Source organism: Camelus ferus, chromosome 13 (genome assembly GCF_009834535.1).
Source record: "Camelus ferus isolate YT-003-E chromosome 13, BCGSAC_Cfer_1.0, whole genome shotgun sequence".
NCBI lineage: Eukaryota > Metazoa > Chordata > Mammalia > Artiodactyla > Camelidae > Camelus > Camelus ferus.
In genome coordinates, this window is record NC_045708.1 from 28971082 (window position 1) to 28997173 (window position 26092).

A 26092-nucleotide genomic window follows, 5' to 3' on the forward strand; every position below is an offset into this window, starting at 1 on the left:
TCATTGACCAAAACATAGCCAAGCTTGATGACATTAGGGTGAGAAATAAAATCTCCTAGGGACAGGCCAGATAGGGTTTTAGAAAAGGAAGGGCAGAGATTATTGATGATCACAGTCTACAGTAAGGACTAATATTCAGCTGGTAGGTACTAGTGTGACTGCTACCAGTTATGATATTGACTATTAAAATGTTGAAATATTTTCACACTAGCTGGTAAATAGCTGCTGTACCAAGCCTCCTGACAACTCCCCTCCCCTGGGACCTAGTATTCACAAACTAGCAATGGAAGGGTTAACACCTAGCATAGAAGGATATCTCCAGGACCCTTCCTGGATTTCACATCTGGTAGCTCAGTGCTTGAACACTACCTGTTATCAATATGTTTACTATTACCCTTGGCTAATTTCCTCTACTATGTATGTTATTTTAATTCTTACGGCAAACTGATTTCTAGGCTCTAGGAGGGAAATTGATTGCAGCCCCTATATGCTGTCAGTACTTAATTATAACAACGATAACTAAGAATCTTGCCTTGTGCTGCACATTTTTATTTATCTAGTATATGCAATAAGTGCTCAATAAATATTTGTAGAAAGATTGACCTAGTTTTTTCCCCAGTAGCTAAGCTTATCTATTTCAACATACTATTTTTTTAAATCTACATGCAGCAATTCTTTTTTAAAAAACTTACTTTATTTTTATTTAAACTTTTGTTGGGGGAGGTAATTAGGTTTATTTTTTTAACAGAGGTACTGAGGATTGAACCCAGGGACCTCATGCATGCTAAGCATGCACTCTACCACTTGAGCTATACCCTCCCCCCTCAATATACTATTTCTTGTTTAGAATTAGTTTTTAATTCATGCCATTTCTCATGTCTGAAAATATTATCACTTACTTCTTTATAGCACTTTTGCAATTTACAAAGCACTCTCCCTTGTACTATTTCATTCTATCACCCCAACACTCCCAGAAGGTAGGAATTAGATCATTTTACAGATGAAGAAATCGAGACTCAGTGAAGTCAGGTGTCTTGTAACCAGTTAGGTTTTGTTCATTCATTCATCAAATATTTATTGAGTGCCTGAAGCGAGATTTTTTTTAAGACTGGATTTGGAGACAATTTTCCTGAGTTCAAGTCAAGGGTTTATTCTAGTATTCTCAACTATTCTATCACCAGGGTCATAAACTCAAAGGAAGGAAATAGTAATTGTGAATTGATTTTGTTGTTGAGGACTCCTGCAACACAAGTCTCAGAAAGGCTTCAAGGTCATTTGTAAAATTCAAGGTAAACACCAGCAGGAGCAGTCTCATTTCCCTTTGTGCTTGTTACCTAGTGCAAACTGTCTCCTTCTAGATAACTCCTTCAATACATACTTGATGCATTAATCTACAGGTTTTGGGGCCATTCAAACTGAGTTTTGACACCTACTAGCTGCGGAGCCATAATCAAGTCACTTAATCCTTTTGCGTTTCAGTTTTATCATCCGTAAGATACAAATAATGCGAATGCCTTCGAACTAAGCAGTTGTGGAGATTAGAGAGATAAAGTATGAAAAAGATGTAATGCTCATTGCAGTTGTTTCCAACTGTCTTTGAAGAAATTTTAAACTCTGCGTTCAAGTGAGAAAAACAATGTCCATGTAGACGTAAGGTTACAAGGTGACCGTTTTGGGAAGTGCTGTGATTCTGGAGTATATAACTTAACAGTTTTGGTGTTAAACCCCCTCTTTTACGGTACTAGTAGCTATCTTCTTTAACTGTGCACTTAATCTGGCATCCCTATGATGTGCTTCATCCCCCAGCTGTTTCCTCCCAAATTAAAACACACACAAACTACTTATTCCCTGAAACTCAAGTGTGCACACCAAAGCAGACATTCGCAGGATAGAACGAACGCCCTACGGAACCCACACACAACGCGCACAGAAACTCCTAAGAGGGGCGGGGCCAGAAGACTCCAGCCTCTTTTTCCGCCTCACCAGGTCACCGCCCATTTTCAGTTCTCGCGAGATTTCAGTGACTCAGCTTCTGCGCGTTAAAAGCTGAAAGTCGAAGCGCCAAAGGAGGGGGAGGGGAAGGGGGGGGAGACGGTGCAAACGGCGTGGCCGCCATCTTGTTTGTACCCCCGCTTCGCGCGCGCTCCGTTCTCCGTGACGCACGCTTCCCCCTCCCCTCCGCCGTGCCCAGGCCTCTGCATTGCTCGACTCCACAGGAGCGCGGGGGCGGTTCCTGCTTTTTCCTGGACTCCTGAGCAGAGGCGTGTGAGTATGTGGGAGCGTCTGCGGGAGATGGGGGGAGAGGTGAGCAGCAGCGGCGGCGGCGGGGGGAGGGGCTGCGCTTCCCGCCTTCGGTGGAGACCTCACTTCCCTCGCGCGGCTGCCCGCCGCCATGTTGTATTCTCGCCTGGCCCGCCGCTGTCGCCGCCGCCGCACTCGTGGGGTCCGTGCGCCTTGGCGGCCCGGCCCGCGGGCTTTCTCCCATTGGCGGAAGGCGACGGCGGGGGGGCTCGCTCGTGATTGGTCGGTGGCGGGGAGGCCGAGGACCTGGCACCTTATTGGTCGCGCTGGCTCTGGCCTGGGGGGGTGATGAAGGAATGGAAGGCTGTAGGGATGCGCGCGTTTCGGCTCGGGCTACTGGGCGATGACCCCCTACGGCGCAGGCGTCGGGTGGAGGTTAGGGGACGAGCATAGAGGCCTTAAGGGGGAAGGAGGATGATGGTCTGGCAAATGCTTCAGGGGTAGCCACTGCTTGGCCCATAGTGGGAAGCACTCCTAATTCCAGAGGTACCCTCCATGGAACATGCGTGGCCTGGGATAGGGGCGTGCAAGTTCCAAGGGTTGCCAGGCTTGGAAACGCTGAAACCCGAGTTACAGGTTGAGAGGATCTTCGCGATCCAGGGGTGCTACACTTGGAGTGTAATACGGGGAGTGACCCTGGTGTCCGTGGATGCCAGATCTGAGGGCATGATACCGGAGGAGAGGGCATCAGGGCTCTAGGGACATATCTGAACAATAGAATTAGATCAGGAATTTTGCTGGAGAGTGCCGGGGTTGAAACATTGAGGTTTTAATGGAACCCTGGAGTCCAGTTACCAGACCTGGGATGTTGATGTGAGAAGGAAATAAACAGACCCAGGTTGAGAGAGGGATTCTATGGGATAGATGTGCCCAGTCTTAATAACTGAATGCCAAGCCTCGGAGGCACAGTATTAAGTAGTGACAGATCTAGAGGAGTGAAAAAATAGAAGCATTTTGGGAAATATTTTCAGATTTGGGAATTAAGAGAGAAAATAGTGATAGATTATTGGGTCTCAGGACCCCTGCAGCTAATTTTGAGGTGTTTTATGTGAAGTTTTACTGCTCTAGGAAAGATTCAGGTCAGGGCTTAGTTTCCAAGTTTCCAAAGATACTCTTTGCAGCAGACATCAGATTCTTGGCAATTATTTTTGAATGGATATTGTTAGGTTCGTCTTTAGCAGAAGAGAGCTTGACAGAGATCCTGGATCTTGGCTCATTTGTTTCTTTTTATATATTCCTAAAAAATACACCCACCGTCATATGCACTTAAAAACATTAAAAAAAAAAGCAGCCTGGAATGAAAATAATTTAATACATATCTTCTTGCATCTTGTCTTAAGTAACAGGACTTGTCAACTCTGTGTGGTTCATGTTTCAAACAGCTTTTCTTCTGAGAGTTGTTAGAGTCAGCTTGTTGGAAGTACATTCCTTTTCCGTTGAATTGTAATGACTTGGATTGTTTTACCTTTGCTCCTCCCAAGATTTGGGGATTATGGAAACACCTCTGTGTTTAAACCTCTGTATTTTCCTAATTTGTTTTTCCTTGTCTATTTTAGACTAAGGTGGTCTTTTCAGCTTTAGATGGATGTTAGACTTCTCTGTCTTTATACCAATTTCAGGAAACTGATTTTCAGATTTGGTCAGTTTTATGTGAATGTAACTAAATTTTTAAGAGAAAAGGGGAAAGCAGTAGAAGAAGGAATTAACATTTTGGAACACATTTAATGTTACATTCATGTTAGGTAGGAATTATCACCCCATGTTGCAGATGAGAAAATAGAAGATCAGAGAGGTTAAGTAGCTTGTCCAGTGTCACTCATTGATTGAGGTGGGATTCAAATCCAGATTGCCTGATGCCAGAGCCTGTAGTTTTATCTGCTACGTCATGCTATCAACATAAACCTGACTATTCAGACTCCCAGGTAGTTTTATATTTCACAATGGATCATCTTTCTTTGACTTCTGGGTATTAGGAGTGTACTGATTGGGAGAATATAATTAATAAGAATTTCATGTACTGTTCAAAGATTCAGACCACAGACTAGTAATCATATAGAAGATAGGTTCTTCAGCTAGGTATTTAAATCATATCCTTTGGTTTCTTTTGTGAAGGGAGAGGTTTACAAAGTAAACTGGAGTTTTTCTGAACCCAGGTAGATAATGGGGAAAATATGTGCAGAAGGTTTAAGAATCTGCATTCTTTAAAACCAGGCTTCAGAATATTGCTGACAGTTTTTCTATGTATGGAAATGATTAATGCCAGCCAGTGAGGTACTACCAAGAGCATGGTGTAAAGAGCTCACTGGAGAGTTTTTTCAAATATCATCAGTTCTTTAGGATGTTTGTCTTCAAACACTGGGACCTATCCAAAAGCCTAGTGCCTTCTTCAAACTGGAGTGATTCTAGGATATGCTTACCCTCAACGATGTGCAAGATTAAAACTGGACACAACAAAATATTTGCAATCCCAATTTTGCATGGAAACCTTTAAATCAGATTTCAAGGGGAGAGCAGTGAATTGGAAGTCTTAATTGCTTTGTGTCTTGATACCATTAGATGAGGGTTTCTGCCCTTGTATTTGCAATTACACTGCAGTGTGGAAGATAGAGTCAAAAGTATGAGAAGAAATAGGGCTTCATCATACGTTTTGTACATCGGTCATCTCAGCTTCATTTGGCTCAGTCATTAAGCTAATCAAATATGAAGAATGTTATGGCATCCATAACTTAGTTTCTTTTTTAGCAAATCTAGACAAGAATATGAAAACAAGTATACACACATGTCTTTTTTTTATTCATCAAGCATTTCTTGCCTATCTGCTCTTCATTACCAGTGAACCACCTTCATTCTACATTAGCTCATGTACATTCTACGTTAACCCATGGCCACTTGCTGGCCCTTGTTGTCATCTGAAATTGACCACCCTGGAAATCTTGAACTCCCAGGAGGTCTGAGTTTGTACTAAAAACTTGTGAACATCAGTTTTGTCTTCTAAGCAGAACTCATGCTAATACTTTATGCTTTGCAGACTGTGCCCATGTCATTTAATCCTTATGACAAATAATTGTTACTTCATTTATGCTTACACATTTTCTATTTGATCAAAACTGATTCATTGTACTCGAAAAAATACAGTTTTTTATCCCCATTTACAGAGAAGTGGAAGCAAAGTGAAATGGGCCATTTTAAGTATCCTTTTGAGGCAGTTTTGAAATTCGCCTCTAATCTCGAAGTTCAGAAGTACTGGGCCACTGAAGAAATATGAATAAAATTCAGGATTAGTATCATAGTTATTGCCTTTTATTGAGTGCTTATATTGAACCAGCAAGGGTATAAATATATGTATTATCCTCACACAGTATGAGGTAGGTACTATTACCACCTTCATTTTTACAACCGAGGAAACTGAGGAGTTTCAGTAATTTCCTCAGGGTCATACAGCCAGTAGGTGGCAGAGCCCAGATTCAAACATAATTCTTAATTTGTACACAATGTGTGGAGCCCTTACTCTTAAACACTGTGTTCTCTTGACACTATAGAATACTATGAGAAATAGAAAAATTCTTACATCTTAGGATGTGACCTTTGATTCCTTTCAGTCATGTCCTTTGTACTGAGACCCTAAAGAGTGTGATGACCTTGACAAGGTCATTTAACTATGCAAAGGCAGAGCCAAGTTTATTTCAGATCACTAGATTCCCAGGCCACTGCTCATTCCTCTGGACAGCTTTGCCTCTCCTGTGGAAGGAAGCATTGATTTGGTGGCAGAGGTGACTCTAAGGCACATTTTGTGTTTTGACAAGTTTGCGTCATTCACAGGAGAGAGACTAGCAGAGGACGAGGGTCACAAATGACCTTCTTGAGGTTCATTCCAGCCTCAGGCGTACAAGCTAGGAAGAACATTCCTTAGCCAGCAAGTTGTTCTTTTCCATTCTATTTCTTGTGCTCAAAGCAAACTGATTGTGAGTTATCTGATGTCTTACAGTCTCTCTTTTCATTTTGTTTATTCAGTTTTTCATGCATGCATTGTGACTAGTTAGGAAGGCTACAAGGTCATTTTAGTATTTTCCCACAGAGACTCAAAGCACCCAACATAATTTAAGTAGATTAATTGTAGGAGGAAATGGATTTAAAATACTTGGGCCAAAAAGTGCCTTTGAGAGGGGCCACTGCTGTTGCTGACGTTGGCGTCAGAGCTGGGAAAGAATTCTGTCTCTGCAATGCATTTACCCGCCCTGTGAGCTGGAGGTCAGATTCTTAACCTGTGTGAGCCTTAGATTCTTCCTGTGGAAAGTAATGGTTAATAATATCTGTCTTACAGAGTATGTCTGAAAAATAAATACAGTGGTAGATGATAGGTGCCTGTCACTGAGTGGACCTTAGTGAGAGAACACGTCACTTTGTTTTTAGAACAGTATAAAATCTACCCGGACAGCAGATTAGTGCTTCCCTGATGAGGAGACCTTTTGTAATTACCTATTCTGTTATGTACAGTGAGATTTCTTTATGGGGGAGCAACCACTTGACATGAATGAAATAGTCTACTTTAGTTGTGTTGTTGTGGTTTAGGAGCTGATTTCCAGTGGACCAGTGTGAGGTCAGTATTACATATGAATGCACAAAGTCATAGGATCATTTGTTTCAGGGTTAAATTGTCTCCTGATCGCCTCTGTTAATTCCTGGGTGCTGAGTGGTTATGATTCTGATGAGAAGAAAATGTCTTTATTTGCCAAAAATAATGATTATTGAAATCAGAACAGCCAGCTTTATCATTGTGTTCAGAAAGAGGCTTGGATTATAAGGCGTTTAAAATCTTTTCTAATTGTTGAAATTGTCAGTTGAAGTAGGACTGTCAGTTTGATTTGTAGTCTTCTGGGTAATATGTTCTTTGAAGTAAGCAGAAAGACAACATTGTGGAATGGTTCAGTTAAAAAAAAATTACCCTGCCTGCAGATTTTTTGCCAGGTTGCAAAATTTGCTACACCCTTCCCACACTTCTCCATGTTTTAGCAGTGATGTACCTGATAGCAGTGAGGCCTCCTCTGTACTCATTTTAGCATGGGAGGTATATTTTCCATTTTGGTTTTAAGTTCTTACTTGTCTGCAGATTACTTTTAAATCCACTGTACCTTTTTTTTTTTTTTTTAATACAGTGAGCGCTTTCTAATGGATAAACTTAAGGTGCATTTTAGAGAGCAGGACCTTTGTATTTGAATATTTCCAGTAGAATAGATTTAAATTAAAGGTTCAAACTCTATGTCCAAGGTTTATAAGGTGTCCTATTTAAATGAATACCCTTTATTTAAAATAAACAGTATACTGTTACAAATCAGATTTAAGAATTATTTTTAAATATGTTCATGAATATGAGCTAAAATAGTGATCTTGCTTCACTAAATGCTTCACTAACTGCTTCAGTGACTCATAGGGAATGATATTGGAATATAGAATACTTTTTTTTTTATCTTATCATTGGCTTAAATTTGTTAAAGTTACTGAAGGTTTTCAAAATTCCTGATTACTGTTAACCCTGTTCTCAGGAGCTGCAAATTGTCCAGTGATCTATATGAAGTGTGATTCTTTGCCCAATGTTAAGAAAACATATTTCCTCTCTGGTGGCATGATCTGTCCATTTAAAAGAGAAAAAAGAAAGTACATGCTATTAGTGCTGTTGAACATCTTTGTCATTTTTAACTGTCTCAGAAATTATTACTGTACCCTGAAGGTAAGTAGCTTAGAATTTGCTCATTATCAAATGGCAAAGTTGGTGCCTTTTTAAGAAGCAAAGCATACTTGGCAGGCAGTAATTTGGGAGGCAGAGGATTGCTCTTTATGGTGATATTTAATGTCATTTTCATTAAAAAGGGAAATGCCATAATGTGTGTAAAACTCCAACCATTTTGGAAGATGGTCAGAGTAGAGTTGCCTGTAGTCTTCTTTTCATTCCACTAAAATTTGTAAGTTGGCTTGAAGTAGCATTTCCCAAGCTGTTCATTGAACATTAGTTCTTATACAATGCTAATAAGTGTGTCTGGGGATGGAAAAAGGATCCAGAATGGCTAGAGTGAAATGGATTTCTTTTCTGCAGAATTAGTTTTGAGAGCATTTGTGCTCATATACCCTTCAAGAGAAAGGATACATTATGCAGTGTTTCTTAAACTTACTTCACCATGGAATCCTGTTTATGAGAACACCTAATAGCATTCATGTTACGACTGGTGTGATGTGGAGACCAGGTGAGCAGTTCTGGTGTAGAGAGTTTGTGAATAAAAAAATGAATTCTTGCCTATAGGATAGCTTGGCCAATAGAGGGAAAGGACTTCTCTTGGAACATGTAAGATATATCTCCAAAGTAACATAGATTCTTAGGGATGAATGTGATTTTAAAGATCATTTAGTCCCATTGCCAGGAACAATAAAAATAGTAGCAGCCTCCATCTTTTGGAGTACTTGTTGTTTATCAGGCACAGTATTGTTACTCAACATGCATTATTAACCGCTGGTCTCTCTAGAATAGTTCTTCATCCATTGGTCTTCATTTATGCTTTGGAGAATGTAACTTATTTTTAAAAACAAATAATTCAGAATTTATAATCCACTTATGGTCTCATTTGTTAGTTTACTTTATTCATTCATTTACTGAGCAGCCATTTACTGAGTATCAGCACCATGTTCCTTATTCTAATTATGTTAGCATTACTCAGAATGTTTCTGGGACTTCTTTGGGGATTATCTTAAGAATGTCTGTCAGATTCTTTTGAAAATGTGCCAACACACTTTTTTTAAAAACTTGAAGGTGGTTTTGATTTGGGAAGTAGTTAATAGTTGTTCAGGACCAAGTCAGGTGAAAGATATGGGTCAGAAGTCACAATGTGGCAGCCATCAGTTGTCTTTGATCTGCTTATAATTTTTAAAAAATTAGTACCAAAATTGAAAATGGAGAGATTTAACATTAAAACAATCTGGTTTCTTTTTTTTTTTCTTAAGCCAGACAAAATGATACTATTTATGAAGTGGCTGCAGGGGTTCTGGAAGAGATAATGAGGGTAGTGGTACAGGAATGGCATAATGGATGTTCTCTGTGATGCTACTTAGAATATTTTAAAATTGAAGACATTTAAATTTTTCATTTATTTGGAGCTAATTAAATGATGTAGGTTTATATTTGATAGGGAAAATTATTCACATTTTTTTAGGTGAGAAGAGATTACAGAACAGTTTGATATTTTTGTATGGTATTATCTAATATTGAGGGAACTAATTCAACCTTATATCTCATCTACATAAGACAAACTTAAAGTATATAACCCCAAATACTAATGCTGCTTGATTCTGGGTGCTTGGATTAAAGGTGTTCTTAACTCTATCCCATTAACCTGTAACAGCATCTGTGCAAAACAAACTACTGTATATATCCATCTCATCAGCTTAATATGTAATAAGGCACACGACAAATTTGAGTCAAATGAATATGGCTTTATATCCCCATCCCAATATATGAAAAGTTCATTTTTCTCTAGAGGTTCTCTTCTCTGATATTTCCTGAGACCCCCAGGTTTACTTACTAGTCCAAAGGGGTCAGTTAAGGACACCATCAATAAAATGTTCAGGCCACCGAAGAGCCCAGTTTCTTTGCTGCTGTTTTTGCTTCAGCTGGAGTACAGTGTAGCCTCCAGGATCAGGTAATCTGGGGTACTGAGCAAGACTCTGTCCTTGGCAGGAGTTATCATGATGGTTGAGGCCAACTTCTGCTATAACTCTGGATCTTTAGTTATTCTTCAGGATGCCAGATCAAGAGCTGTGCTAGCATCAACTTTTTGTGTGCAGGATCTGAGTTTTACTTCTTTTATTGAATCTGAAGCCCTTACTGCAGTGGACCAGCATTCCCCCATAACTTTCATCAGTTGGAGCTGAGTAGTAGCTGCCTCCTTAGATGGGACATGCACTCTCCAGTTTTCCTCAATCCCCACTACTCCCTGTTATTTCACTGACACTATGACTAAAGTCAGGTTTGATTTATATCTATGTACCCAGCACTGGGGATATATGTGGATATAAGTGAGACACAGTTGCTGCCTTCAAGAAGCCCTTCTCTGATAATAGACACTTGGTAAAAAGTAATTATAATATGTAAAAAGTACTATAGTCAAGTGTGTACTTAAGATTGAACACCTACCATATGTCAAGTATTAATAATGCTGAGTGCTTTAACTTATCTCATTTAAGCCTCAGCACTTCTGTGAGTTGGTGTTATTTTTTCCATTTTTATACATGAAGAAGTGATCTCGTAGATGGTTAAGTTAACTTGGCCGAAGTCATACAGCTAGTAAGAAGGTAGTTGTGATTCAAAATCAGTTTTCTAAGAGCATCCATTCTCACTTTGCCGTCTTTGAAAGCATTAAAGCTTGGCTCATGTAACCAGATGCATTGGTTTTGTCTCAGGGTGTTTTTTAGGGCAAGACGATTCAATTGTCTGGTGTAAATGGCTGCTAAGATGCAGGACCAGCAAAGAATGTGAATTAGAATCCCAGAGATCCCATGAAGCTTTTAGATCACAGTAATGACAAGCTAGAGAAGGGAATGCTGTCCTAAGTGAGAGGGTCAGGCTGTCAATTGGAAATTCTAGAATAATTTGAGTTCTCTTTCCACTAGTGGCTTGAATTCTGTTAAGGTGATTATTGATGAGAAATAGGGGTTGAAGTGTTTTTCTTGCAAACTGCCAAAACTAATAAAAACCATGCCAAAGGCTTTCACAAAGTATCAAGGGACATGTTTGGTTTAATCTGGTACATCAAGCAGAGTCAGAGGGTAGGCTTTTGGAACAATAACCAGACCTCAGCCAGGATTGGTGGTGAAAGGCATAGATTTCCGGCATAAAAACTGGGGAAGATTTTTAGTAGCAGCTGGTAGTCCTCCCACACTTCTTTTTATGGCTCAGGAGTTGCTTTCTGTACAGTTGCAGGGTATGCTGGAGATAGAACAGAGACTTTTCTTCATAGTAGCTTTAGGGCCTTAAGGAGATAAGCCTTTCTGAACCTTAATCCCTGTGTAAAACAAAGAATTTGGGTTGGATGACTTTTAGCAATTTCCCTTTTTTCAATGCTCATTTGGACACAGTACAATGTACTTTACATATGTTAGGTCCTTTAATCTTTACAGTGGCTCTGTTGTATAGTGATACCCATAAATTACAGATGAGGAGACTGAGGCTCAAGGTTCAACCAGTGGCATATAGTTAATATGTGGAAGAGTCAGAATTTGAAACTAGCTCTGCCTGACTCCCAAGTATTTGTTTTGCCATAATGACACTAACTGTAGTGATGTGAACGTGTTCTTCATATTCCTCTGCCTCCCACCCCTCACATGAGCTTCTTTGCTTCCTTGCAGCTGACTTGACCCTCAGTGTTGTGGGGTTAAGAGAGGCTCTGGTGTGGATAAGGTGCACAACTGGCCTGTTGTCCTCCTACCTTCTCTTCTGAGGCTGGTAGCTGTTCAGAATCTGTGATCTAAACTTTCGGATAAGAACTACGATGTCTGCAACTCTGTGTAGTTTCAGGGATCATCCCACAATGCACCCTCTTAGCAAAACTAAACTCTTATTTAGATGCTAGAGTGAAATTACCATGCAATCCCTTGATATTTTAATGTGTACTGTTTTTTAATGATTTAGTTGTTAGTTGTTTCAGGTCATTATAAATTATACATGTGATTTCCTGGTGGTTAAATATATCTAATAGTTTAGTAGTAAAATTTGTATCAGTTTTTAGAGTGCTGCATTAGCTAGATATCTAACCAACAGATCAAATTAAACATTAGTCAGGTATTTACTTTTTAAATTCATGAAGTTGAGTGTAGTGGTTTATGCTACCTATACACAGTCAACCCTCCATATCTGTGTATGTGGGACTCTTAGATGCAGAGGGCTAACTGTACTATGCCATTTCATATAAGGGACTTGATCATCCTCAGATGTTGGTAAACACGAAGGTCTGAGGGTCAATCCCCCATAGATACCAAGCGAGGACTGTATCTGTGATACCTAAGAATTTATTTGAATGTACCCAAGGTGCTTCATGTCTTGGTAAGCAGTGTGGTGCCATGGAAAGACTACCACCCTCCGTGGGACCTGAGTTTGCATCCTATGTGTATGGCTAGAAACCAGTTGCTTAACTTCTCTGATCCTCACTCTTCCTCCTAGAGAAGTTATTATGGCAGAGTGATTGGACAGACCACCTTGCTTCTATTTCAGGGATATGCTGAATCTCTTCATATGCCTAAAACTAAACAGTTGGGTCCAAAATCCATAAGGAAGTCTTTGACCTCCACTCGTAAACTTAAACACCCCAGGATGTCTTCAGTAACCACAGTACTTTTAGACTATCTCTCCTGAGATCAGGCCTGCTGCTTATTCTTGAAAATGTAGTAGAAAAGTTTATCCTTTATGATATCAAAACTGTTATATTAAGAGCTAATCAGCAGCATTTTATAACCATGCTAAATGAGTTAATCCATCAAACTATATTGCGCTTTAAACAACATACTCACTGATGTTCACTCTTCTTTGCCTCTTTTACCTCACTTATTATTATATTTCCCTCTGAGGTTCTTGGTAGACTTCTTGGAAATGCCACTGTCCCTATCACTAACTTGATAAATTATTCCAGAATTTTCCTATTTAGATTAGTTTGTGTTTCAAAGTAAAGTGATTTGTCTGTAGTAATTTTTGCTTTTAAAACTACCGTGGACATGACAGGTACCTTTTGGGAAATCTTGCAAACTTGTATGACCATTGATATCACTCTTTGTTACTGTTAAAGAAGCTGCATTTTCTTTGGAGCCACTGGATTTATCCCACACGATTTTCTCTTTACTCTTCTGTTAGTGCTCAACAGAAAACTGAAGATAGTTAAGTCAGAACTTTCCGACCTTGTGCACATTGCTTCTCTGGTTTACTGCCATAGGATACTGTAGCAGTATCTTACAGACATCTTTGATGGCCAATCAGAAGCAGTTAAATTACCTTAAATTTTTTAAATGGAACTCTGACAGCCAGTAAGAAATCCTTTGGGTGGGAACTGTAATAACCCTTTCGCATGATTTTCAGAACAATTATACATTTTCAGTATCTTCTGTTTTGGAAGCACATGAGGTCCTACTGCATCTGCTGTGTGCATTTGCCTGGCATTTCCAAGCCTTAAGTTCCTCGTAGTTTGAAGTCTAGATCTGACCCCTGTTCTGCTTCTCAAGGTAACTTTAAAACAGGAAGTGTACAAAGGAGGTAACTGATGACGTGAACAGCCAATCATGGCTTTGTGTTCTTAGCTGATAAAGCAGCTCAGCCAATGGGACCACTTTGGAGGCAAGGTTTGGTGTCAAATAGCATGCTAGATTGAATGCCTTTGACTGTTAAAGTGGAAGGAGGCTGCAGGGCTTCATTGGAGCCTCGGAGTTTTCACTGAGGCAGGGGTCAGCTGAAAGACAAAGAAAAATGGCGAATAGTTTGCTGGGGGGTGGGGGGACAGCTGTTCGGGCTTTCACTGGAGTGGACATTCCAGACTCAGGTTTCTGCATCTCCTGCTGCCTTTTGTTTCCTCCGTCCTTTTTGGGGGGGGGAGGGATAGGAGTGACTTAAATTCTCCCTGTCCGAGGAGATATAAATAACTACATGTAAAATTAATGCAGTTCCCGGTAAGTTTAATTCTTTGTTTTGTGTTAAAATGGTAGAAACTGTTTAGCTTCAGAGAGTGTAGCCAAGTTGCACTGTTTCAGAAAATGGCCACTTTACATTCCATGCATACCTTTTGGTGCACCTAGAATACCTTGCTCTGTTTAGATTTTGCATGCCCTTCAACTAGGATTTCTTTTCCTAGTTGAGTATTACTGGAGCAGGTATATGAAGAAAGGCTAATCATTTTTCAGGGGCACACAGAAGCAAAGCACTTTCTCTTTGCATTCGGTAAAGTTAACTGTTTTCCAAATAATTTTCCTTTGTTCAAGTGCATTGAAGCTTTCCGACAGAATAAGCTGAGTTGTTATAAGACTTTATCTATTGCCATGCACTTTGTTGACATCTGTGTTTTCAGAGGTGTGAGCAACACCATTGCTGTTCTAAATTTGTGTGAAAATACAATTTGCACTGATGCAGGTTCTTATGGTGAAGGCCCACATGCCAGTGTGAAATTCTCCCATAACTTTCTTGATTTACCTGTCTGCTTCTAGATTCTAGTAAGTACCAATTAATTAACAATCTTTGTTTTAAAATGCACATTTTAGCTTAAATGCTGGTTAGAAACATCTCTACCGTATTGACAATGACAAGAGCAAATCTTTTCCCATCAGTTCTACACATTTTGTTAGGTGTTGATTTAGTTCTTTAAAATGATGTGAGCAAAATGCTTTTCATTTTCTATATGAAATCTTTAAAATCCTAATTTACCTGCAGTTTCTGAGTAGGAAAGTTGAAAATATAGGCACCCTGTCTTTTGCCCTTGATATTGTTTTTCCCTCTTCAGGGATATGAAACTAATGCAGGTTGCTGGCTAATCAGTAACCAGCCAGTTCTTGTGAAAGTGAAATCTTCTATCCCACATACTAAAATCTATAATACACTTGATTTGAAAAAGCAATTCTTTGTTTTCCTTTTATTTGCAAATTTGGAATGAAGGTCATTGGAACATTTCTGCAGCAGACTCAGTACGGAACAGTGAGCCGGCAGCACTCAGCTTCTGGGTAGGGAAAAGGAGCAGGCCCTATTAGAGGAGAAGTTTGGAGGGTGTTGGTTTGCTTTCCCCTTGAGTAAAGAAAGGATTTACCTGAGAGGATCGGTAGGGGTTTAAATTTGGGGCTCGTGGAATTGGAGTGGTGTAGCAGTCAAAGTTACTAGATTCAGGCCTCTGTCGTTGCTCACAAAAGTGACCTTGAAAAACTGCCGAGGAGTTGAAAGATTGAAGGACAAAGTTTGTTTATGCAGATTTGGGCTGAAAAGCTCTGTTTAAGATGAAAAGAAACTGTACTTCTGATGTTCAAGTCCAGTAAGAATATGTTATAGATTCAAATTAGGAGTTTTCAAACAGTAAGACAATGGGGCTGCATTCATTCTCTCTCCCACTCTTCTTCGTTCCGTTCCCTCCCCTCAGCAAAAAAATTTTAAATCCTTTTGGTATGATAGTGGAGTGAACTGCCTAACAGATTCAGATTCCTTGCATGCTACCTTGTCGTCTGTGTAATCTGGAGGGTTCTTAGTGAAGAATGGTATTTCAGGAGTTCAGAGTAGTTATGTTTGTGAAACTTCTTTTGGGGAATTGGAATGCATATAGTAAGACAACAGTCATTCAAAAAAAGAAAAAAAAAGGCAAGTGGTCATTCTGAGAAGTTAAGTCCTAAGAAAAAGGAGTATGTGTTAAAGAATACATTTTAACAGATAATTATTTTAATTAAAATTTATTTTTTACAAGTTATTGACTTACATGTTAATAGTTACTCTAGTTTTTAATATGTGATTTAAAAAAGTTGTAGATACTGAATGACCCTGTTGGCCCTGGGAGGAGGCCTGGAGCAGGGGAGGCAGAAGGTAAGTGGCTCACAGCCTAAGTGAAACTCTTTTAAGAAGTTTGTGGATTTAACTTCTTGGAAAGATGTCTAGCCACTGCCTCTAGCCTGGGTTCCTAACCTGTTCAGGGTCATGGACTCGGAGGCTCTGACCTACCGCCTGGGAAGATAGCACGTAGGCATGCCTGTGCAGAGTCCTGGTGACTGAGGTATTTTCCAGTGTGTATTGAAGGGTGTTACTATGATCTCCTTATTTAACACTTTAGCCAGATAAATGTTTCCCAGAGAAATGAAAATTCTACTTCCATAAGGAGCAAAGCCCTGGAGCTAACTATAACTTAGACTGGGGAGTGGGTGTGTGTGTAAGGGGAGGCTTAGACGGGGTCTGAGATTTGGGCATTTATTTACTCTGATTACAGTATTTGAGGCAGCATTGTGCAGTAGCAAAAGCAGGAGACCTGTGTTCAGGGCCCACTCAGCTATTACCAGCTTTGTGAGCTTGGGCAAGTCAGCCATTTAGTGTCAGCTTCCTCACATGTAAAAATGGGACCTAAAAATAGCGCCTTCCTATTTAGTGGTGAGTCTCAAATGAGATCATGTATGTCAGTGTTTTGCAAATTGTGAAGTGCTATATAAAAATTGGTTGTTACTAATCCAAACTAGGGGTTAAATGCTTATAAAGTTAGGTGTGGCATCAAAGAAAAAAAATGCCAGAATTTTAATATTTACAAAAGAGTTTGTTTAACCCGACACATCTCTTTTTAAACTGGTTCCACATGCCTCCGCCTGCATATTCCTGTTTATGCTGCCAGGACCCTATGTAATGCGTGCACTGAGACCATCTAACATTCCTTTACCAAGATTCCTATGGAAGAATTTTAACCCCTCTGTCAAAAATTAAGGGCCCTTTAGAATATGATAAAATGAGGAATGCTGATTTTTTTTTTAAACCCTTGTTAGATTTAGGAACCTCTCAGAATAGAAACTGGGGACTTGTTCTATTTGGATACTAAGATTTGCGATATAAGCAGGTAAGTTGTAATAGTTGCAGATGTTTACCAAACAGGAGTTAACATTTTTTGTGCACAAATATTTATAAACAGGAGCCATTTTTGTTTGCTTTGTGGTCATATGATCTCTTTTTGTCAGCTTTCAAGCTTGGGAGGTAGTTATAGCTTGCAGAGTAGTAGTAAGCTAGTAAATGTTGGGATGAAGACTTAAAAAAATAATTGGTCTCATCAGAATATAAATGTGGGAATAAATTTCTCACAGTTGATACCTATTGTGGGATACATTTACAAGGTAAATGATGGGAACCCATGGGGATTTCTTTCTCACCCATTTTACATGCCTGGTGTCATCTATTTTTAGAACTCCCCTACCCGCACCCAGGGTGTGTGTGGATATTTTGTGATCTATTTGATTTCATGTCCTACTAAGTCACTTCCTCTCAGGCATGGTCAGTCAGTATTGGTGTCTACCTCCTTTCTGTGAATTGAAGGAATCATGTTTAGACAGAATAAAGTCTGGCAAAATTGGCATTGGCCTCTCCAAATAAAATTCTAGTTCCAAGGATGTATATGTTTGAAAACAGCAGTCATGGTCATGTGAGCTTTTTTGTTCCTAAAATAAGATGGGGTCTCCCTCTTAAAGTAGTTATATACTTTCATGGAGACTTCTGTAACCCCAAAGGCATTTTTAAAGCTAATCATTTATACATGGTCTTCTTCATAAATGAAGTTATTTTTTGCCTATGCCTATCCCCAATAATACATGCATACAGAGTTTGTATACTCTTAAGTTAGCCTAATGGAAATCATTTAGGGATCTAGTCTAGTTCCCTTCTTGTAAAGTGGGGGAGTTGAGGCCCAGACAGGTTAGTTGACTCAACCCTTCACGTTTTTAATGAGTGGCCTATGCAGATTCAGATATTTACCTTCTACTCAGTTTGTTCCATATTTCTTTTATTCCTCTAGGTTGTTGTTACTTTTTATTTTTCATATTTGTCTTCCTTTTTGGTACATCTATGCAGGTTTGCTATTTGAACACAAAAGGAACAGAGGTAAAGTGGGCCATGGAAGAGGTTCAGAAGTCTTCATGTGGAAGTCTGCTGGTTAGAAAGACTGCTGTGGCAGCAGACTTACTGTCCCTTTTGGGATCTGAAGATCTCTTGCCTCAGCCATTTGCTTATTCAGAAAGTTGAGAATCAGCTAGGAAGCTAATGGTATCCACCTGGCTGAGGTATCCCAGAGAGCTGGGTCACTTCTGTGCATTACAAAGAAGTAAACTAAGGTATACAAACACAATGCCTGCATGCCAGTTTTGTTGTTAACACACCTCAAGAACAAGCTAATTGCCAAACAAGTTTGGGCCTGGTTCTTTAAGTGAGTCCTTAAAGCCAATATGTATTTAATAAACAAAGATCCCAGGACCATTTTAATCATTTGACAAGACTCAAATAGAAATCATTGTCTGTATACTCCCAAAATAATATTTTAACTATGCCAACTTTAATCTTTACCACTAGCAAAGTAGTGGTGTGTATCTGCATGTGTATGTTTGGGTAGTTGTGGATTTGATTTTTGTTCTTATTTTGCATATTCTCTGATAGACCATAATCTACTTGAAAATTTTTAATTTTTCTCTTTTGTAGTTGGATTTCTTTTCATCACCTTCACGTATTTGAACAAAAAGGTACAGTATATTGAAAGAATAAGAGCTTGAATGATGTAACTTAAATTCTATTTAAGTCCTGAGGTATACTGTGACTGAAAATTATAGTAGACAGAGCTGGATGGTATCTCCCTTATGTGTACATTTCCCAGAAGCTTAGTTTTCTTTTTTGTCTGTTCTTTCTGTTGCCTCAGTATTGGGCCTGGCCCTTTAGAACTTAGATTCTATTTGTGTTATCACCCTTATCTTCCTGTCTCTCCCCTCGGCATCTCAAAGCCAGACCTTACTGTTCAATAATTGACCAAAAGTTTTTCTCTAAGAGTTTTAACTATAAATTAAATTACAGGTCTGTACCCTTCGGTGAGAAAGGGCAGTTGAAGGATAAGAAATGAAGGTAAATTCCAGTGTAAAGGTAGAACTAAAGGAAAAAAAAAAACAACCTCGTAAATGTTTAACTTTAAAGTGGCATAACATAGCTTGTGACCTTGTGTTCTTTAGTTCAAAGGAAGAAAGGAGACTAAAATAGCCACAGCAAACAGCAGTGCTGATTCACTTGGTTATCATTTTTTCTTGGAAGTACTACCATTTTGGTCTGTCTCCATAGTTTCAATCAATTACATAGAAAACTAAAGAGAAGACCTGCTTGACTGGAAATATCCAGATAAAATGAATTTTTCCTTTATCTACCTAAGCTGTATAGTTCTTACCTTTGAGAAAATACTCACGTTGGATGCTTTAATGCTTTATACTTCCTCTAACTAATTCACCATGCATGCATGTCTTTTATGTGGAGATTTAAAAAATGTATACAAATAAAATTTTACTGTGAGATCTAACAATCTGGTAGGGGAGACAGATGATGTACATCAATTACATGAAACTGATATGGAAAGTGCAAGCAAAGGACACAGAATTCAGAGGAGGGGAGACCTTTACTTCTGTCTTAGAAATGAAGGAAGGCAACTGGGTTTAACTGGATTTCTGGACTCAGGGAGCTAGGGACAAGGGCACTTCAGGTGTGGAAACAGGAGGAGCAAAGTCATGATTCCAGAAGTGTAGGGTGGGCTGAAGAGAGCAGTAAATGGTCTAGTCTGCTTAGAGCATAAGGAGATGAATTTGGGACAGGAGGGAGTGGCAAGAGAAAGAAGTCTGGAGAAGCATGTTGGAGTCAGATGTTGTACAGCCTTAACTACCAGGCTAAGAAATTTGAACTGTCTGCTTGATATTGGTAAACCATTGGAGATTTGGGGTAATAGGTTGATGTGGCGATATAAGAGCTGTGCTATTATAAGATTTATTAGCATCATTACGTGGAAATGAGTAGAAGTTGAGTGGAAGACACTAGAAGCAGTGAACAATGCAGTGAATTCACACATCCTAGGTTCACAACCCTTAGGATTGTTAAGAGGGTTATAAGACATAGCAGTGTAAAAGGCTTAGAACTGTACCTGGCACACTGTGTGTGCTAAATGAGTAGTATTAACTATTACTATCATTTTTATCATTACAGAAGTGATGAGGACCTGAACAGAGATAGTGGTGATATGAAGAAGGTCAGGAGGTGGACAGTGTTGGACAGTTACTCCAGAGTTTAGCATTTGGTCGGAATTGAGGAACAGGGTCTAGGATGACAGATTTCAAGCCTAGGAGACCGGTGAACAGAAACAGAAAAGTTAGAAGGAGCAGGTTTGGGGAAAGAAGAAGATAGATGTGAATTGGACACAAGGAGTTTGAGTTCTGGGTGGCTTTCCAGTTGGAGATATCCAGCAGGCAGCTTTGGAGTTGGACTGGAGCTTTGGAGAAATGTCAGAATTAGTAACATATGTTTGGAATTTAAGCTTATAGAGATCATAGCTGAACCTGGGGAATGGATGGGACAATCAAGGGAGAGGATAGACAGAGGACTAGAAGAATAAAGCTTCACGTCAAAGATGGAAACACAAAAAACGTTGGACCCCGAAGTTTAAACATCTAGAAATGATCATGGTGGAGTCCTCTAGGCCAGTGTTTCTAAGCTTTTTTGATTGTGCACCCCTGTTATCTGAGTGTGCAGTTTCCATATATGAATTAGTATTCTTTACTCTTAAAAAGTCACTTGTCCATTTTTGTAATGTTAATTTAGTTAAAACTAGAGAATATCTATAACTTATCTAGGCATACATAAGAAAGTGAAGGTATCACCATTAGCCTACATTTTCCTCCGAATACTTAAGAATACCATGCGTGATACATGATCTTGTGTGTGACAAGTTAAACTGAGCGAGGGCATCAGTATCAGCCCATAGGTTACATATTCACAAAGCTAATATTAACATTTTCTGTGTGTGCCTTGATATGTAAAAGATTAGAAATGCTGCCCTGCAATCTGGCCTTCACTTTTTCTGAAAAAGTACAAGTATTTCCGTGAAATGTTATGTGGTAGCTCCTTGAGATTAGTTATGTATATGCCTGTGTGTGTGTATGTATAACCGTAAGCTTTCCTGTTTAAACTTTTAAGTATACACACGCATCTCCATCCAGTGCAAAGGCTTTGTTTTTGGTTTTTTCTTTCTGAGTTGCATTGGGCTTAATCTTACTAATGTTAGCTTTGTAAATTTTCAACTGGCAGCATTCTGCAGGAAGCCAACCATAAATACACATGTAGGAATTCGGCAGCATTTGCTTAGCAAGTAATTTATATCCACATGATCACAGTAACACTAAAGAGCAGCACACACAGTGAATTACCAAGAGTAGGACAGCCTCATCTGTAGGATTTAGCAGAATTTTTAGTGTAAGTCACCTACATTTAATTTCTAGGATAGGTATGTTGTAACTATCTTCAATCTAAAATAAAGGAAATAAGAAACTTTCTACTAGAGAAACAGTGGTAAATTTTCAGCCATCTTACTTGGTTATTTATATCCTGAACTCCATGATTATTTCTCTCCTGGTTAATTAACTGGCCAAATGCCTTTGAAGCTACCCTTAAAGGTAGTTAAGCAATGTAATATGTTTATATGAAAACACAGTATTTTACAGCTAATGGAATGATTTTATGTTTATTCTCTCACTTGGTATTTACCTAAGGTTGGTAGGACAGAAGATTATTATCCCCGTTTTGTGGGTGAGGAAACAAGAGGCAGAGCCTACCGACACAAGCCCTGTGCTCTTTGCATTGCCTTGTTACTGTATGTGAAAAACAGGCTATAGCTGTGTTCACCTTATGTGGCTAATTCCTCCTCCCACCTCCCTTTTCCCTGTGCTTATTCTTCCCCCAAAAGGCATACATTACAAAGGAAGTGGGGAATTTCCTTAGACTTCTCACATAATCTTAATTATGTGACTAAACAAGTTGAGTATAAAAGGAACAAATATGTAGTCAAATTGAATTACTTTTAAAGTTTTTGTCAAACAAGGTAGGTGAACACAAACCTTTTTGTTTTTTTCAGAGCAAAACATAGTACAAATAGATACTAATATGAGTACTACTGGTGTATTGGGAAATTGTTTTGTGTGAATCCTCAGTTCACTAAGGCCAGATAAGTAGTTGAAGGATTTCCAAATAGATAGGAGGTTAGAGTTGTGTTTGGTATTCTGTGGTGTTCCTTAGCTGTGTACATACACACTTTGTGGTAGGTATTGGGAACCTCTTAGATTTGGGTTCATATCTTAAACCACAGAGGTTGGTGTTTTTAGATGAGTCATGGTGTTCTTAAATAATCAATTGTTTTGTACTTCTTAGCTGTGATTTTTAATCTTTGTTTTATCCCTATTGAGGTAGTTAGAACACAGGATTTCTAAGAGTAATGGCTGCATATTTAAAATAACATTGTCACCACGTTCATGATATAACAATGGCTATAATTCTGAAACACTGCGTAGAATTTCACCTGATCGTTCCTCCTATAAGTGTGCAGCTATGGAAACATCTCCAATAAGGGGGCTAGGTAAGGCTGTTCCTCTGAACTATAGTGAAAAGATAGAGTGACTTCTCATCACTAGGCCCACATAGAGTGAACTTGATCTACCAGACCTTTTAATCTCTACTCTTGGTTGGTGACCAGAATGTCTCCAAGTCCCAGTTCTTGTGGGCTACTGCAGCTTTAGCAAACCTGGAAACCTTAAGCTTTGCACTTTGAAATGTGTAAGAATTTAACATCTTGGCATGTTGGAGTACTTTTTCCAGGAGAATGATCAGGAAAACTAAAGATAAAGGACTTGATGGATTTGTGTTCCAGACTGAGAAGACCCATATAGGTTCTTAAATTTTTGGTTCTTTACTGAGTTATCAATTCTAAAGAGGGAGGAGAACATGAAAGAGCACAGAACTAAGAATCAGGGCCCATAGGTTGCGGTTTCAGTTTCGGCATATATTTGCCCTGTAACCTAAGGCAAGAGAGACCCTCAGTCTGTCTGGATTAAGTATCTTTATCTGTCAATGGGAATATTAGTACCTGTGCTATGTTTGTAGAAAAACAAATGAGATAGTGTAAAGGAAGCTTCGTTACAAAGTGTAAAGCATGTACAAATGTAAGAGATTAACATAACTATCTCAACTACTTTGGATTCTTTGAAGTAGTCTTTACATTCTCTGTTCCTGACAGCTGTATACACGGAAGTGGGAGATTTAAGAGTCTGGTTGACTTGGAGGATTTGTTTAGTCTCATACCCTTTCTTGCTTGCTTTCTTGCCTGCTTTCTTTTATCTTTTAAATCAGTGATAAAAGACACTAAGTAGAGGGCAGAATTCAGTGTGTCTGTGAATCAGCCAAATCCATACAGCCAAATCAGTACAGCCAAGCTCTTACTGACACCCTTATAACACCCTTCAGGTTTTTAATTGAGAATCCTCCAGTTTTCAAATGGACTAACTCACCAGCACAGTCTTCTATTTTCCAATGGCATTTATGATTAGATAATTACTTACATTCGTGCTACAGTTTCTGAAATAGAACAGGTTTCTCTCCATCCCGACTCTTTTTTGACTTTTCCATTGGATTACTGCACAAAGGTTTTTGCACAGCTGAGCTAGGTACTTGAGAAGGGATTTCCTCATATGCACATTTCAAAGAAAAGAACCCAGAGTGAGGTCAGAGATACTTGGGATCTTAAAATAGTTCTTGAGGAGTTTGTGTTTGTTTATTCAGTAGATGTGTGTTGAATCCCCACTATATGCAAGGCATGCTTCCCTTGAGGATGTGCCAGAAGCAAAGACAATTACATAAGAACTGGGGAGAAAATAGGAGCATGGGAATTTTAGGCTTAAGAAATAAATGTACCTAATAATAATGTCTGAGGAAAGTGAATATGCTAGTTGTAGAAATAGATTTTATTGGATGCCAGGAGTGGTTTCTTTGGGAGAAAAAAATTTAGTGCTCACTGATAATGTGTATATTTAATTTCTTGTGGTTGTATATACTATAAAAGCAAACTTCTTAACCGTGCTAGTCCCCAAAAAACTTTAAAAGTTGGTTTCAGTCCATGAGCTAGTCTTAAAAAATTCCTGCTTTCAGACATGTTCCCTTTACTCCAAGTTCTTGGATGGGGATAGAAGTAGCCAGAGCTCTCTTTAGAGCTCAAAACAGAATCTTTTTTTTTTCAGTTGATGGGGCCAGATGAGGTGGGATGCTGCCTAGACTCCAGGTCTCCTCTGCCCCCTAACATAACAAACAGGATTCCTTCTGCAAGACAAAACAGCCACATACTCCTAGCTTACAGAAGTCTGAGGTATCCAAAGACATGTTCTGAGAATTTTAGTATTTTTGGATTTGTCTGGAGGGAAGGCCTGCATAGCTACTGATCATTGATATACCCGAGGATTTAAATTAAGAGCACTCTTAGTCATTTCCATCTTGAATTAGTTGCTTATTTGGAACTAGTACATTCAATCTAAGTTTAATAGTTTAAAGGGCTTTAAAAATTATTTTATGTTTATATAAGAGGTGGAAGAAGATGTTTCTCTACATTTGTTTTCATGCATCTGATACTAGACTCTTAGAAAACATGTTAAAAATAAAGTAAGTAGTGAAAATTAGAGAAAGAAGCGAGTTGGGTTATCATGCTACAGTACCTAACTAAGGGAGATTGATCTTTGGGCTTGGTGTTGTGTCTTGAGACTGTTCAAGCCAGGAGTAGATGTCTAGCTCTGAGCAGTGATTTTGATATGCCATCTGGTATTTGCATGATGCTTGATATTTTTCAAGGCCTTCTGTCATGTGTTTCCTCTTTGTGTACTGTAGCTGCCCTGTGAGGTGAACAGAGGCCCCAAGAAGTTACGTGACAAGTTAGTAGCCAGAGAACAAGGACTTCCTGGTCCAATACATTTTGTGTGTTTATCCTGTACTTTACTGCCCCCCACTGTTTGCAGCTAAGTATTTGTAGTTGCTATTGACTGACTAGAGACATACAAGAGGTAAGGATAAAACAGAGTGACCGAGCAAGGAAAGAGAAACAACAGGGAAATAAGAGAAAGATGTTTATATGATAGGAGAGAGCGGTGTCATTAGCATCTTCTTTGATTGCCATAGAGATGTTGAGAGCAACTGGATAAAAATGATCTTTTGGGGTATATATTTATCAAAATTCATCAAATTGTATACCTGAAATATGTGTAGATTACTGTACCTAAATTATACCACAATAAAGTTGTTTTTTTAAAAAAAATGATCTTTTGGGTTAAGGGTTTGAGTCAGTGATCCAAGCCCAGATTGCTCATCTCTCTGAACAGTTTGAATATACACATACCTTAAAACAGTGCAAAAGTGAGAATAAACAAGCTGTACCAAATCAGGATCAGAATTTTAGAGCTTTTTTGTTTCTGACTTCACCATTTACTATATTGTGACCTTGAGCAAGTAACTTAAGATACCCAACCCTCAGCTTTATTATCTGTAAAGTTGGAATGATGCTGACTTCTTTGGCACTGAGCTGAGTGAAGATCAGTTGAAGGTAATGTATATGATAAGTACTTTGTAAAACTAAAGCTCTTAAGTTGGCATCTTCGAAACATTTTCCAGAATCACACTTCTCACGTCTCCTGGACACACACAAACACAGGATCCTGCTAGAGTTTGGGCAAAAGGTTGTTCTAAGGTTTTCTGAATCTCAGAGGGGATCCAGTAAGCAAAATGGCTCTTTGTTTTAGTATACAATTTAACTCAGACTATAGGCCTTTCTTTCTCTAGTTCATGTCAGAATTCTCTTTCAGGCTCAGGGTCTGAAAAACCAGTTACTTGTCAATCTTCCTTCAAGAATTTATTTACTTTCATTAAGTTGGAGGGTCAGAGAGATTAACAAATGTTTCTGTGGGGCATAGTTCACTCCTAGTGGAGGCTGAATGGGTGAAGAAGTCGTCTAACAGCTGTGTGATCTAGGGCAGGCTTTTCAACCTCTGGCACTCAGTTTCTCCATCATTATATTATCTGTCCCTTCTTTTTGTAAAGGGCCAGATAATATTTTCTGCTTTTGAGTCATACGGTTTCTTTTGTAACACTTCAACTGTACTGTTTTAGCTTGAAAGCAACCATAAACAATGCAATTGAATGAGGGTTGCAGTCTTCCACTAGAACTGAGTTTACAAAAACAAGCTG

The 26092-nt window shown here is 39.0% G+C and overlaps 1 protein-coding gene across 9 annotated transcripts in view; it reads left to right on the top strand.

The window, feature by feature from the left end:
- The first annotated feature begins 2041 nt into the window (after positions 1-2041).
- Positions 2042-26092, top strand: part of NFYC (nuclear transcription factor Y subunit gamma) — a 59338-nt gene continuing 35287 nt past the window's right edge. The window contains exons 1-3 of one of the 9 annotated variants that reach the window (XM_032493941.1): positions 13939-13989; positions 15811-15871; positions 18503-18543. The gene's annotated coding sequence lies outside the window, so the exon portion shown is untranslated. Of the gene's footprint in view, positions 2266-13853; positions 13990-15810; positions 15872-16039; positions 16044-17241; positions 17247-18502; positions 18544-26092 lie in introns of those variants that run through there. The other 8 variants (XM_032493942.1, XM_032493943.1, XM_032493940.1 and 5 more) reach the window with 8 other exon arrangements.